Below are 14,333 nucleotides of genomic sequence, written 5' to 3' on the forward strand. Positions count from 1 at the left end.
GAGCTCTTTTGAAATCTTTTAGAAAGTAACCTTAAATGGTTCCACATATATCACATGATATTAGATGCAAGATCAATCATTCAAAAGACTCGACACTATAGGATAATCTGTACTTGTCTAACTCAGTATTATTACTCTGAAAGAATTTATACCTGTCTAGGTTTCCCTGATAAACACGTATTCGAATCCCACATCAACTAAACTTTCATCAATACTTCTAAAATCTCAAGATATGTTAGTCAAAGGCTTTTTTATAGAATATGTAAATGAAATTCCACATATCTCAAATAGGCGGAAGAAAAGATCCCAAAAAGAGCAATTAAAGAAAGTTAAGGGACCAAAGTGAAATATGCTCATCTATAAAAGATAATATCATAAGATACTCCCCTTCAATCAAATTAAATGGATTTCCTAAACAAGAAATCATTCTTCGTTCTCCTGGCATCACTCTTTTCATTTGCTCTTCCTATGCAACTAACCTGCCTCAAGCAAAGTAAGTAACCTAACATATACATATACATATATATATATATACATATATATATATATATATATAGGGTTGGGTTCACATAAGATCAATGGTTTTTCGTGAGACCCGTAAGACTAATTTATGTTCATTTTTATAAGCTAATGATCTAATTGATTATGAGAAGTCTCGTGATAATTTTGTGATTATGAATGTTCAGATTATAGATCTAATCTCAGGGTTGAGAATTGGTCTTATTGGTCTCACAAAAAACCATTGATCTCACATAATCCCAATTCTAATATGGCTTCATAGTAATCCTGGGTTTACATCCTATGTAGAGAGAATCTTTTGGAAAAGCAGTTTCTAAGAGTTTTGAAAAACTGACTTTGTGAGCAAGAACCTCATCAGGTTCAAGGATTTTGACCAACTGTTCATTTGGGTTTGTAATATAACTACTGGACTTGGTTTGAGGAAGAATCTTTCGAGGAGTATTGACAAGCTTGTAGGATCTTAAGGTAACAAGGTTTTTCTTTTGAGAAGGGGTAGTTGGAGAAAGCATAACAGGATTTTGAATCAATTGAGAATAAGTTGAATTATTTGTCAACGGAGAAAACATATTTTGAACAACAAGGTTTGGGGGAGTTTGACCAGTGGCTGGAACACTCTTTGAAGTTTGACCAACAGCTACAACACTTTTCTTCTTTTGATCTAGTGTTTGGGGGGATAATACAGGCTTTATTTTCCTTGTAAAAAATCTCTTGATAAAAAATCTGGTAAAAAATTATTTTTTTCTTTAATAAATTCTATTTGAAAATCAAAGTTACTTAGCAAGTCTTGCCATTTTGCAAAAATTTGTTTTGAAATAATGTTCTTAACATCATTTTCTAAAATTGGTTTTGCTGATTGATAATCAACTCTTAGCAAAAATGGTTTCATGTATAAATCATCTTCAAATTTTTTAATACATAAATTATTAATTTTTTAGAATAATATTTAATTTCTTCAAATTCAGAGTTTATAACTTGTCTCATCCATTCAATAAATGTTGGGATATTTGATAATCTTATAAATATATAATCTGGAACTAATTGCTTATTTTGTTTTAGTATTAAGATTTCTATTATTAAGGCTTGTTTATCATTTTCTAATGTTACTAAACATTTATAATGTCTATTTATTTTCATCCAAGAATATTTTATTCTTCTTTCTTAACAGTTGAGTAATTCTTTTGAGTATCATTCCAGCTTCCAGAAAAATATCTAACTAATTCTTCATTATTTTTGTTATCTATCTTTTGTTTAAGTATTCCTCCAAATCCTAAATCACTAGCATCTGTCTTTACGATAATTTGAGCATTAGGATGGGGTATATTAAGACATGGTAAATATTTGACTTTTTCTTTGGTATGCTTGACAATCTGAGTATGTTTTTGAGTCCATGGTTCTGGTTTCATTGATTTCTTTATTTGAATTATGTCTTTTAGAAAATAAAAGAACAAAAAGAATAATAGAAGATTCTTGGATGAAAATAAATAGAGATTATAAATGTTTAGTAACATTAGAAAATGATAAACAAGCCTTAATAATAGAAATCTTAATACTAAAACAAAATAAGCAATTAGTTCCAGATTATATATTTATAAGATTATCAAATATCCCAATATGTATTGAATGGATGAGACAAGTTATAAACTATGAATTTGAAGAAATTAAACATTATTCTAAAAAATTAATAATTTATGTATTAAAAAATTTGAAGATGATTTATACATGAAAGATTGTCAATCAGCAAAACCAATTTTAGAAAATGATGTTAAGAACATTATTTCAAAACAAATTTTTGTAAGATGGCAAACCTTGCTAAGTAACTTTGATTTTCAAATAGAATTTATTAAAGGAAAAAATAATTTTTTACCAGATTTTTTATCAAGAGAATTTTTACAGGGAAAATGAAGTCTGTATTATCCCCCCAAACACCAGATCAAAAGAAGAAGAGTGTTGTAGCTGTTGGTCAAACTTCAAAGAGTGTTCCAGCCACTGGTCAAACTCCCCCAAACCTTGTTGTTCAAAATAGGTTTTCTTCGTTGACAAATAATCCAACTTATTTTCAATTGATTCAAAATCCCGTTATGCTTTCTCCAACTACCCCTTCTCAAAAGAAAAACCTTGTTACCTTGAGATCCTACAAGCTTGTCAATACTCCTCAAAAGATTCTTCCTCAAACCAAGTCCTGTAATTATATTACAAACCCAAATGAACAGTTGGTCAAAATCCTTGAACCTGATGAGGTTCTTGCTCACAAAGTTAGTTTTTCAAAACTCTTAGAAACTGCTTTTCCAAAAGATTCTCTCTACATAGGATGTAAACCCAGAGATTACTATGAAGCCATATTAGCAGATACTTGTTCTGTTAATATTACTCATGTCAAGAATCCTCAACAACATTCTTCATACACCATAGATTATTCAAAAGCTCAGATCTTTAAAGTCCTTACTCAAACCGATTGGGGACTAAAACATTTTACAAAAAAAACCCTGTCAAACTATTCTCAGATTCCTAGCTATAATTATTATGATTATCAAGATGCTTGGTTCAAAGTTTTCTACCTAAGATGTTTCTCACATTCATGATTCATCTTTTTCGATAAGAATTTCAATTTTAACCATGGATATCCTGAGTAGATGATCAAATGGTTTCAGTATTTAGGAAATATAATTGAAGCTTTTCCTAAGCCTGTTCAAGATGGATTTTCAAAATTTCAAGAACTATATCCTCAGAAGATTTCCAAAGGTGAATATCTCCTTCAATTCACCATTTTGTTCAAAATTCCATGGATCTTAACATGGAAATTCTTAGTGAAAGAAGAAGAAACCACTTCCTCAACATTTCTATACCGCRTATCAAATGTTAAGTGRTGGGACAAGTTACCTGCTRATCAAACGATAAAAATGACAATCCAAGGAGTTGTTAATTATTTTACTCAATCCAAAGGCTTCGGTGTTCCAAGTACTTTAGAGAATGTTCATCCTGTTCAAACTAGTTTAACTAAAGAAGAAGATGATGAGCTTCAAAGTCTTTTCAATGCTCCATCCCCAGAAGAAATGAGAAGATTGTTTCAAGAGATTAAGAAGTCTGCACCGGGTTCATCTAGTTCTAACCCTGAAGATGATCAAAATTTGTTTCAAGATTCTCAAAACCCTTACGATGAGTTTAGTCCTTTCGACTAAAATCATGTAAAGCGTGTGTTTTAGTGCCTTGCCATTGTTAGCAAGATTGTTCTTAAAAGATGGTCAAATGGGTTGATGGTCAAAAATATTATCAATACAAATTCTTTCTGTATTGATAAAATTATATGTTGTTCAAACTATTAGTTTCAGGTCCTCAAAGATGCCTACTTCAGCTGCTCACTTTGTCAACTCGTCAAAAAGGAAGATGGCCACTTTAGGCAAGATTGTCAAAAATAGCTTTTACTTTTTGAAAGTAGCTTTTACTTTTGTCTTTAGCCAAGATTGTCAAAAGTAGTTTTTACTTTTGTTTGCCATTCTACGGACTTCAAATGAAGATCTTCAAATCCGCAGCAGCCGGTTCCCGATAAAAGTAGATCAATCATTGTTGTTGTTCAAAGACACGTGTTGGTTTCACCTTTTCAAGATGCCTATATAAGAATTCTAAGGTTGAAGAATCAAGACATCGGAAAATTAGCCAACAATGTTATGTCTAGAGAAAGAAAGCCTTCCCTTGTTTTCTCAACCTGAAGATGTTCAAAATCTTTAGATTTTAATTTTGTCATAGCTCCAAGAGTTTGTTCAAATTGTAGCAAAGAAGTTTGTATCAATACCAAACATGGTACTTTTTGATTTATGCTTGCCTTGCTTATTTAATTTTATTGTCAAAAGTTTTATTGTGATTTCTTGATCCTGCCTCATCAGTCGATTGGTATCAGAGCCATGAAGCTCGAAAGAGTAAATATGTGTTCGTGTACTTCTTGTATTTCTATTGAATTATTATTTTAGAATATGAAATCATATCTTACTTGTATAAATCAAAGTTGTTTAGATATAATAGAGATTTATATGAAAATGAAGTTGTCCAGTGATTATGTATCCGTAGCATTTGAATAAGCCTGGCGTTGGTTTAGCCTTGGACGTTGGAGTAGCGTAAGTCACACACCAGAGAGCGTAAGACGTGCAGCCATACCAGTCCAAAAGAAAGGTGGTCCAATCATGGTGGTCCCCGACGGATACAGAAGTCACTAGGTAACAAAATTTTCAAATAAATCTAAATTATCTCTATAACATACTTTTATTTTACAATTAAGATGATGAATTTATTTTCTAAAAGACATAATTCAAATAAAGAAATCAATGAAGAACATGATCTTCATATGAATTCTTCTGAAATTCATATCTCAGATATCGAACAAAGTCTTACTAATTGATCGATTCCAAAACAAAACCCTAAGACGATTTATCAAATAGGAACTTTTGACTTTTTTCAAGGTTATTCGATTAAAGCTAATGAACAAACCATTTTCTATAAACAAAGATTATGAGAGTATCAACCTCCTGTCAGAAAAATCTATAATTTTACATAGACAAAAATATAAATTTATGCATATAGGATTAGTTCAAGTAGCTATTAAACCCTTATTTAGATTAGGCATAGATGCTCCAGTACTTTTAGTCTTAAGAGATGCTAGGCACACAAATTTTCAAAATTTTAATTTTAGCTATGGCAGAAACAAATATATCTAATGGCCCAATATACTTTAATTGTTACCCAAATTTCTCAGTAGGTTTATTTGATCCAAACATTTTAGACACTTTAGTTTTAACAATTAAGACTAAGAATTTAGAATTCACTATAGACACAAAAGCGATAGCAGTAATATATAGAATTAAACCCTAAACCCTAAACCCATTATCTTAGTTTGGTGTCTATTATTTAAATTACAAAATATCTGGGTTTTATTACTCATTTTTAGCAAATTATTAATTTTTTAGTGATGGGGCAGGATCAAAATTACCATAAAACTTTTCACAATAAAATTAAATAAGCAAGGCAAGCATAAATCAAAAGGTACCTTGTTTGGTATTGATACAAACTTCTTTGCTACAATTTGAACAAACTCTTGAAGCTATGACTAAATTAAAATCTAAAGATTTTGAACATCTTGAGGTTAAGAAAACAAGGGAAGGCTTTCTTTCTCTAGACATAACATTGTTGGCTAATTTTTCGATGTCTTGATTCTTCAACCTTATAATTCTTATATAGGCATCTTGAAAAGGTGAAACCGGCACATGTCTTTGAACAACAACAACGATTGATCTACTTTTATCGGGAATCGGCTGCTACGGATTTGAAGATCATCATTTGAAGTCCGTAGAATGGCAGACAAAAGTAAAAGCTATTTTTGACAATCTTGGCTAAAGACAAAAGTAAAAGCTACTTTCAAAAAGTAAAAGCTACTTTTGACAATCTTGCCTAAAGTGGGCATCTTCCTTTTTGACGAGCTGACAAAGTGAGCAGCTGAAGTGGGCATCTTTGAAGACCTGAAACTAATAGTTTGAACAGCATATTTGAACAACATATAATTTTATCAATACAGAAAGAATTTGTATTGATAATATTTTTGACCATCAACCAATTTGACCATCTTTTAAGAACAATCTTGCTAACAATGTCAAGGCACCAAAACACACGCTTTACATGATTGTAGTCGAAAGGACTAAACTCATCGTAAGGGTTTTGAGAATCTTGAAACAAATTTTGATCATCTTCAAGGTTAGAACTAGATGAACCCTGTGCAAACTTCTTAATCTCTTGAAACAATCTTCTCATTTCTTCTGGGGATGGAGCATTCAAAAGACTTTGAAGCTCATCATCTTCTTCTTTAGTTAAACTAGTTTGAACAGGATGAACATTCTCTAAAGTACTTGGAACACCGAAGCCTTTGGATTGAGTAAAATAATTAACAACTCCTTGGATTGTCATTTTTATCGTTTGATCAGCAGGTAACTTGTCCCACCACTTAACATTTGATACGCGGTATAGAAATGTTGAGGAAGTGGTTTCTTCTTCTTTCACTAAGAATTTCCATGTTAAGATCCATGGAATTTTGAACAAAATGGTGAATTGAAGGAGATATTCACCTTTGGAAATCTTCTGAGGATATAGTTCTTGAAATTTTGAAAATCCATCTTGAACAGACTTAGGAAAAGCTTCAATTATATTTCCTAAATACTGAAACCATTTGATCATCCACTCAGGATATCCATGGTTAAAATTGAAATTCTTATCAAAAANCTTAGGAAAAGCTTCAATTATATTTCCTAAATACTGAAACCATTTGATCATCCACTCAGGATATCCATGGTTAAAATTGAAATTCTTATCAAAAAAGATGAACCACGAATGTGAGAAACATCTTAGGTAGAAAACTTTGAACCAAGCATCTTGATTGTAACATCCCCCGTCCCCGTGGTCTGGAACCGGCGGTGTCACTAACGGGACTTAATTCTAAGACACAAACATTGCAGAGCTACTAATAAACTCCAAACGTAGATTAACTTCTAAAACATGCTTTACAATCCAAAATAGTACATTCTATCAACTATTTATAAGTTTAGAATATTATACATCTACCAACGAGTTTACCAACTCCAAAAAGTCAAACACTCGATCTCAAGTCCCGTCCCTTATCAGAATCACTTGGAACTTGCCGTGTCAGAAAACAAGAACATGGCTGAGCACAGGGCTCAGTGAACAGATTGTATATAAACTTGAAATAATAATACGTAACATCGATAATAAAGCGGAAGACTTAAAAATCAATGAAACTGAATTTATATAAAATCAAGACGTTTCACAGTTCTCATTTCAAAACATCATTTAAACACAATCTGTCAATTCCTGTAGTGTTCGTGGGGTGGCCAAACCACACGAACTATCGGGCCGGCGTGCGGGCACGCACCCCGAGTCCCCCGTGAATTTAACCACGGTCACATGGTGGGTAATCCTAGGATCGATCCATCCGCCCTGGGCCAATAAAATCAGCCTAGTCCACAAGGTGGGTTCACGTAAGCCACTATTGGGCCTAACCTTATAGACCGAGTTCACCTGCAGGACGCCATGACTACAAAGCCGCCATAGAAGGCATCCCAAATAATGCGCCCATTAATTGGATTGTTCTGAAAACCAATAAAACTAAACATGTGCCACTACCCGAATGACGTTCATAAAAAGTCAATATTCAAAGTACTTCATAAAACTCGAAACTACTTCAAAATATGACAATCAATTTAACAAAATTGAAAGATTCAAACATATAATTCAACGAACTAAAAATCAAGTGTTCACGATAAACATTCAAGAGTTTACGATAAAGGTTCAAGAGTTTATATATATATATATATATATATATATATAAGTACGTAATTTATTGACCACTTTTAAGCGATCAATCACAAAGTGGTGAACCACCGTTACGAAGGGTCAACTACAACAACTAGTTGCCCAAGAGTCAAAGAAAGTGAAATCCGTACCTTAAGCAGAACAGAAAAGTAAAGCACGATCAAACGAGATTCAGGGTAAAGTTCGACTTGTTCGCGTGCCTAACGAATGCGCAAATCGGTTATTACTTAAACAACGTAAGATCATATCTTAATTCTACTAATAAACTACTTAGGTCTTACATGTTTATAAACAACTTAAACTTCAAACACGACAGCCGAATATGTATTACGAAATCGACGCAACACTTAGCTTTATATAATTCCGTTTCGACTTTTAATAGCTTTTGACCCTCATTTTCGGGAGCATTTTTAACCTACTTAGAGACCAATACAGAAGATACTATTTAAACAAAAGATGTAGTATGATATGAAATGAAACAACTGGTTTTCGAATCACCTCGTTTGGATTATCCATCTATTTTATACGAATATTACAAAAAAACAGATCAATCCTAAATACATTGTAAACAGCCCCGAAAACACACTGTTTTGGGCCACTTAGATTCATAACTGGATTTTCGACCCTACATGAAAGTTGTAGTATATATTAAGGGCTTTCGAACTACAAAATATGAGCTTATTTCGACTTACGGTTTGTAAGTTATACACGGTCAAAGTATGGACCTGCATAGTCGGTAAAATCCGATTCCGCAATTCCCGACTAACTTTTATAATCCAAATTTCATGATTCGCTACATTTACGTGCTATAAATATGTTTCAACATACTAAACAGTAAAAACAAGTTCAATGGTCACTAACTTAAGCTTAATCATGCAATTTTACTCTTTTCGGCATTATATCGAACAATTGGTGTACCGTTAAACATATACACCAAATCTAACCATAATGAAACCATAATCTACCCTTTTAATTTCTACATCAATTTATCAATCCTAGCATTGTAAACATGAAATATATCATACTTATAACAATATCAATCCGTAAACTTAGACATAACATCATTTATAAACCGGTTTAAAAAAATGCTAAAATAAACATCCTAATAAAAGTGAATGAAATTTATACCTTTATGAAGGGTTCGAAGAGTGGATTCCGAATATATAATCGTTACTTCGATTGCTTTAACGATTTGAGAAATATCTTAAAGAGAAGAAAAAAGTTTAGAGAGAGAGATGAGAGGGAGAAGGGAGGTTGATGCAGAAGAAGATGAAGAAGCCAGCGAAGTCAAATTTTTTTTTTAACTTTATATATATATATATATATATATATATATATATAGATATATTATAATATTATAATTATAATAAGTTTAGTAATTTGACGGTTTTAACCCTTCAACAATTATCGACCGTTATTTAAGTACGGTACAACTCGGGTAAGTTAACAAGAATGTTTTTAAAACTCGAGTCTTACATTGATAATCATAATAGTTATAGCTAGGAATATGAGGATAGTTTGACAAGGTTTTGTTTGCAAAATGTTTTAGTCCCCAACCGGTTTGAGTAAAGACTTTAAAGATCTGAGCTTTTGAATAATCTATGGTGTATGAAGAATGTTGTTGAGGATTTTTGATATGAGTAATATTAACGGAACCAATATCTGCTAATATGACTTCATAGTAATCTCTGGGTTTACATCCTATGTAGAGAGAATCTTTCGGAAAAGCAGTTTCTAAGAGTTTTGAAAAACTGACTTTGTGAGCAAGAACCTCATCAGGTTCAAGGATTTTGACCAACTGTTCATTTGGGTTKGTAATATAACTACTGGACTTGGTTTGAGGAAGAATCTTTCAAGGAGTATTGTCAAACTTGTAGGATCTTAAGGTAACAAGGTTTTCCTTTTGAGAAGGGGTAGTTGGTAAAAGCATAACGGGATTTTGAATCAATTGAAAATAAGTTGGATTATTTGTCACCGGAGAAAACCTATTTTGAACAACAAGGTTTGGGGGAGTTTGACCAGTGGCTGGAACACTCTTTGAAGTTAGACCAACAGCTACAACACTCTTCTTCTTTTGATCTGGTGTTTGGGGGGATAATACAGTCTTCATTTTCCCTGTAAAAATTCTCTTGATAAAAAATCTGGTAAAAAATTATTTTTTTCTTTAATAAATTCTATTTGAAAATCAAATTTACTTAGCAAGGCTTGCCATCTTGCAAAAATTTGTTTTGAAATAATGTTCTTAACATCATTTTCTAAAATTGGTTTTGCTGATTGACAATCGACTCTTAGCAAAAATGGTTTCATGTATAAATCATCTTCAAATTTTTTTAATACATAAAACAATACTTAAAACTTCTTTCTTAACAGTTGAGTATCACTCCAGTTTCCAGAAAAATATCTAACTAATTCCTCATTATTTTTGTTATCTATTTTTTGTTTAAGTATTCCTCCAAATCCTAAACCACTAGCATCTGTCTCTACGATGATTTGAGCATTAGGATGGGGTATATTAAGACATGGTAAATATTTGACTTTTTCTTTGATATGCTTGACATGTTTTTCAGTCCATGGTTCTGGTTTCTTTTTTAATCTTTGATAAAGGGGTTTACATATAATTCCTAAGTCTTTAAAGAAATCATGAACATAATTTAGACAACCTAAAAATCTTTGTAATTGAGTTTTATCTTTAATTTCATCTGGAAATTTATTTGAAAATTCTAAACTTCTTTGAATTGGCCTAATGGTTTGATTAATAATTTCATGTCCTAAAAATATTATTTGTCTTTGGAAAAGACTCATTTTTGGAGCAGATACGACTAATCCATTTTTGTAAATTAAATCATAAAAAATATTTAAATGTTTAAAATGTTGATCAATGGATTTTGAAAAAATTAACACATCATCAATATAAGCAATGGTGAAATTGCTTATAGGAATGATGATATCATTCATTATGTTTTGAAATTCTGAGGGTGCATTTTTTATATCGAAAGGCATAACATTCCATTCATAATGACCAAAGGGAACATTAAAACTTGTTTTGTACTTATCATCTTCATGTATTTGTATTTGCCAAAAACCTGATTTCATATCAAATTTTGAGAAAATATTTGAATCATAAAGTTTCTTTAATAAATCTCTTTTATTGGGAATATGATATTTAATCCATTCTAAAACTTTATTTAGTGGTTTATAATTACTAACTAATCTTGGTGCACCTCTTTCTAATTCTGCAGCATTCATTACATAGAAGGCTGAACATGACCATGGTGATTTTGACGGTCTTATTAATTTTTTGTCTAATAAATCTTTAATTTCTTTCATACAATGTTCTTGTAATTCTATAGACATATGGATTGCTCTAGATTTAGAAGGGATATCTTTTTCATTAAAATCTTTGATATAAGGTAATTTAACTATGTGTTGTTGTCTTTTCCAAAAGGCATTAGGTATATTCGAGCAAACATTATCTTCAAATTTCTTCTTGATTTGTTTTATTTTATTTTGATTAATTGAATCTAATAATCGATCATTTATTTCATTTCTTAAATAATTTACATGATTAACCTTATTTTTTAATGCATTAATTTCTGTAGTTATCATTGGTTTTGTATAAATTAAACTAATTCTTTATTTAATATCTTAGTGCTAATTCCTTGTTTAGAAACTGAAAAGGGTATGATGTGATAACCGGATCTTGGTTATCACCCGAGGTAATAAATACGTGATTATCTGAATTAAATGATTTCGTGATAACATGATAAATTGTTATATTTGATCATGCTAGTGTGCGAAAATTTTATATGCAAAATATGTGGGTATATATATATATATATATATATATGAGTATGTGTGCATAATAAGTATTATGCATGGGTGTATGTATGTAGAGAATATATATGTATGTATGTGCATGAAGTGGGTTAACATGGGAAGAGGGCTGTTTAGCCGACCTTCCAGTTTTAGAAAGATATAAAAGGAGGGCTTAGCCTCCATTTCTCTTCTTCTTGCCATTTTAAAAGTTGAGCGATTTAAAGATAGAGGGAGTTGATCGGATTTCAAGTATCTGATTTCAAGAAGGTTGTTTTCAAAAGGCTTTTTAAGGTAAGTGATTTCTAAACCTTTTTGCATAAAATTTGTTACTGTGTTTATTTGAATGTTATTTATTATTGGAAAGAAATTAGTTAATTGCTTAAAGGTTTTATCCGGACAAAGGCTGACCGGATTAAGTTTAAATCGGACAAAGCTTGTCCGGATTATTTTTAAATCGGGCAAGGGTTGAGCGACTTATGATTATTAAGTTTATACCAAGTATTTTGAACGGAGAAGTAGGAATACGACTAAATGGTGACCGGATTGTTTTAAATCGGTCAAGTCTTAGTCGATGTATTGTCCGGACTTGTTATTCGGACAAAGGTGTTGGAATTTATTCTAAGTGTTAAATCGGACAAGCCTTGGGTGATGAGTTGTCCGGATTTGGTAAACCGGCCAAGACTTGACCGGAGATGAAGTCCGGCCAAGCCTAGGTTAACCGGATTTGAGTTATGCCTTATGCGTTATTGATAAAAATTGTTATTTTATCATAAAATAGAAAATTGATATAAATGATTTTGAATTGATAATAATTCCAGTGGCTGCGGTTTATTTGGAATAATCTTTGTGAGATGTTTTGATGAGGAAATAAGGGTGGAATATCAAGGAGAGGTGTACCATTAGATATAAGGGTGGCATATCAAGGAGAGGTGTACCATGGGATAAGGGTGACATATCAAGGAGAGGTGTACATTTGATATAAGGATGACTTTTGTATGTGTATGATATCATATAACTCTTTCTATTATATCCCTTAAGACTACCGTGGTCTGTAATCTTTATTTCTTTGTGATTTAAAAATTTAGAATCAAGGTTCTTATTGGAAATCATAGTCTGGATGTTATTGAGGAGGAAATAACAGGTTTGGCCTGAAACTTTATTTAAACCTTGTTTGATTAAGAAAAGGTTTAAAAAGTGACATTAGATTAAACATGATTGATTCAAAGATATAAGATTTGAATAGCTTAATACTTAGCTTGAAAAGTGGAAAGGAGCTGGTATTTTGTCTCTATTTGTTCATATATTTGTTATATATATGAATAGTTGTTTTCCATAAAGGTTTTGGTGATTTTCACCCTGCAGTAACATAAATAGGGTATCTCACTAGACCTTTCTAACCCTCGTTTTGTGATTTTAACCATGTATTGCAGGAGGTTCGGACGGTAAGGGAAAAGGAAAATTTTGATATTTTCCTATATGCATTTCTACATGAAGATCTGTCTTGATGTACAGTTTTGATTGATTAGTACAAGAAATGTATTTGAATTTTTGGACCTTGTATTTGGTCATGATAGATTCTTGTACTAAGGGACCTGAATGGGATAATATCATGATTAGTACAAGAAATGTAGTTGAAATTTATTCTAAGTGTTAAATCGGTCAAGTGTTGGGCGATTAAGTCTTAAATCGCTCAGGTGTTGAACGGTTTAACCTTAAACCGGTTAAGTGTTGATCGGGTTATGATTGGTAAGAATGATTATCTTTTCGAACTGAGAAGTAGGAATACGACCAAATGGTGGCCGGATTATTTTAAATCGGCTAAGTAGTGAACGAGGTATTGTCCGGACTTGTTATCCGGACAAAGTTGCTGAAATATATTTTAAGTGTTAAATCGGACAAAGCTTATGCTGTGTGTTGTCCGGATTGTTGACCGAAGTTGAAGTCCGGCTAAATCAAGTTGACCGGATTTAAAGTGATGTCTTGTGTTTTTAATGAGAAATGTTATTTTTATCATAAAAAATGAAGTTTTGAAAGAAATGATTTTTGTATTGATAATAATTTCAATGGCTGCGGTGTATTTGAAATTATTTTGTGTAATATTTTGATGAGAAAATAAGGGTGGCATATCAAGGAGAGTTGTACCATGGGATAAGGGTGACATATCAAGGAGAGGTGTACCATGTGATAAGGGTGGCATATCAAGGAGAGGTGTACCTTTGGATATAAGGGTGGCATTTGTATGTGTGATTGTATGATATAACTCTTTCTATTATATCCTTTAAGATTACCGTGTTTTGGAATCTTTATTTCTTTGTGATTTAAAGATTTAGGATCAAGGTTCTTATTGGAAATCATAGTTTGGATGTTATTGAGGAGAAAACTTCAGGTTTGGCCTGAAACTTTATAAACCTTATTTTAACTTAAAAAGGTTTAAAAGTGGCATTATGAAAAACCTGATTGGTTCAGAGGTATGTGATTCGTATAATTGAAAGCTTTGTTTGAAATATGGAAGAAGTTTGATATTATGTTCTTATTTGATCATATAATTGTTATATATGAAAGAATGTTTTTCATAAAGATTTTGGTGATTTTTCACCCTGCAATGACATAAATTGGGTATCTCACTAGACCTTTCG

At 31.7% G+C, this 14,333-nt stretch overlaps 1 long non-coding RNA gene across 1 annotated transcript; it reads left to right on the forward strand.

Annotated features, from left to right (window-relative positions):
• The first annotated feature begins 401 nt into the window (after positions 1-401).
• Positions 402-4,325, forward strand: LOC112502144. Its single transcript, XR_003067632.1, has 2 exons — positions 402-493; positions 3,840-4,325. It is a non-coding gene; the product is annotated as an uncharacterized LOC112502144 (long non-coding RNA).
• The last annotated feature ends 10,008 nt before the right edge of the window (positions 4,326-14,333 follow it).

This window comes from Cynara cardunculus, unplaced genomic scaffold, assembly GCF_001531365.2.
Source record: "Cynara cardunculus var. scolymus isolate 2C unplaced genomic scaffold, CcrdV1 Un_Scaffold_969, whole genome shotgun sequence".
NCBI lineage: Eukaryota > Viridiplantae > Streptophyta > Magnoliopsida > Asterales > Asteraceae > Cynara > Cynara cardunculus.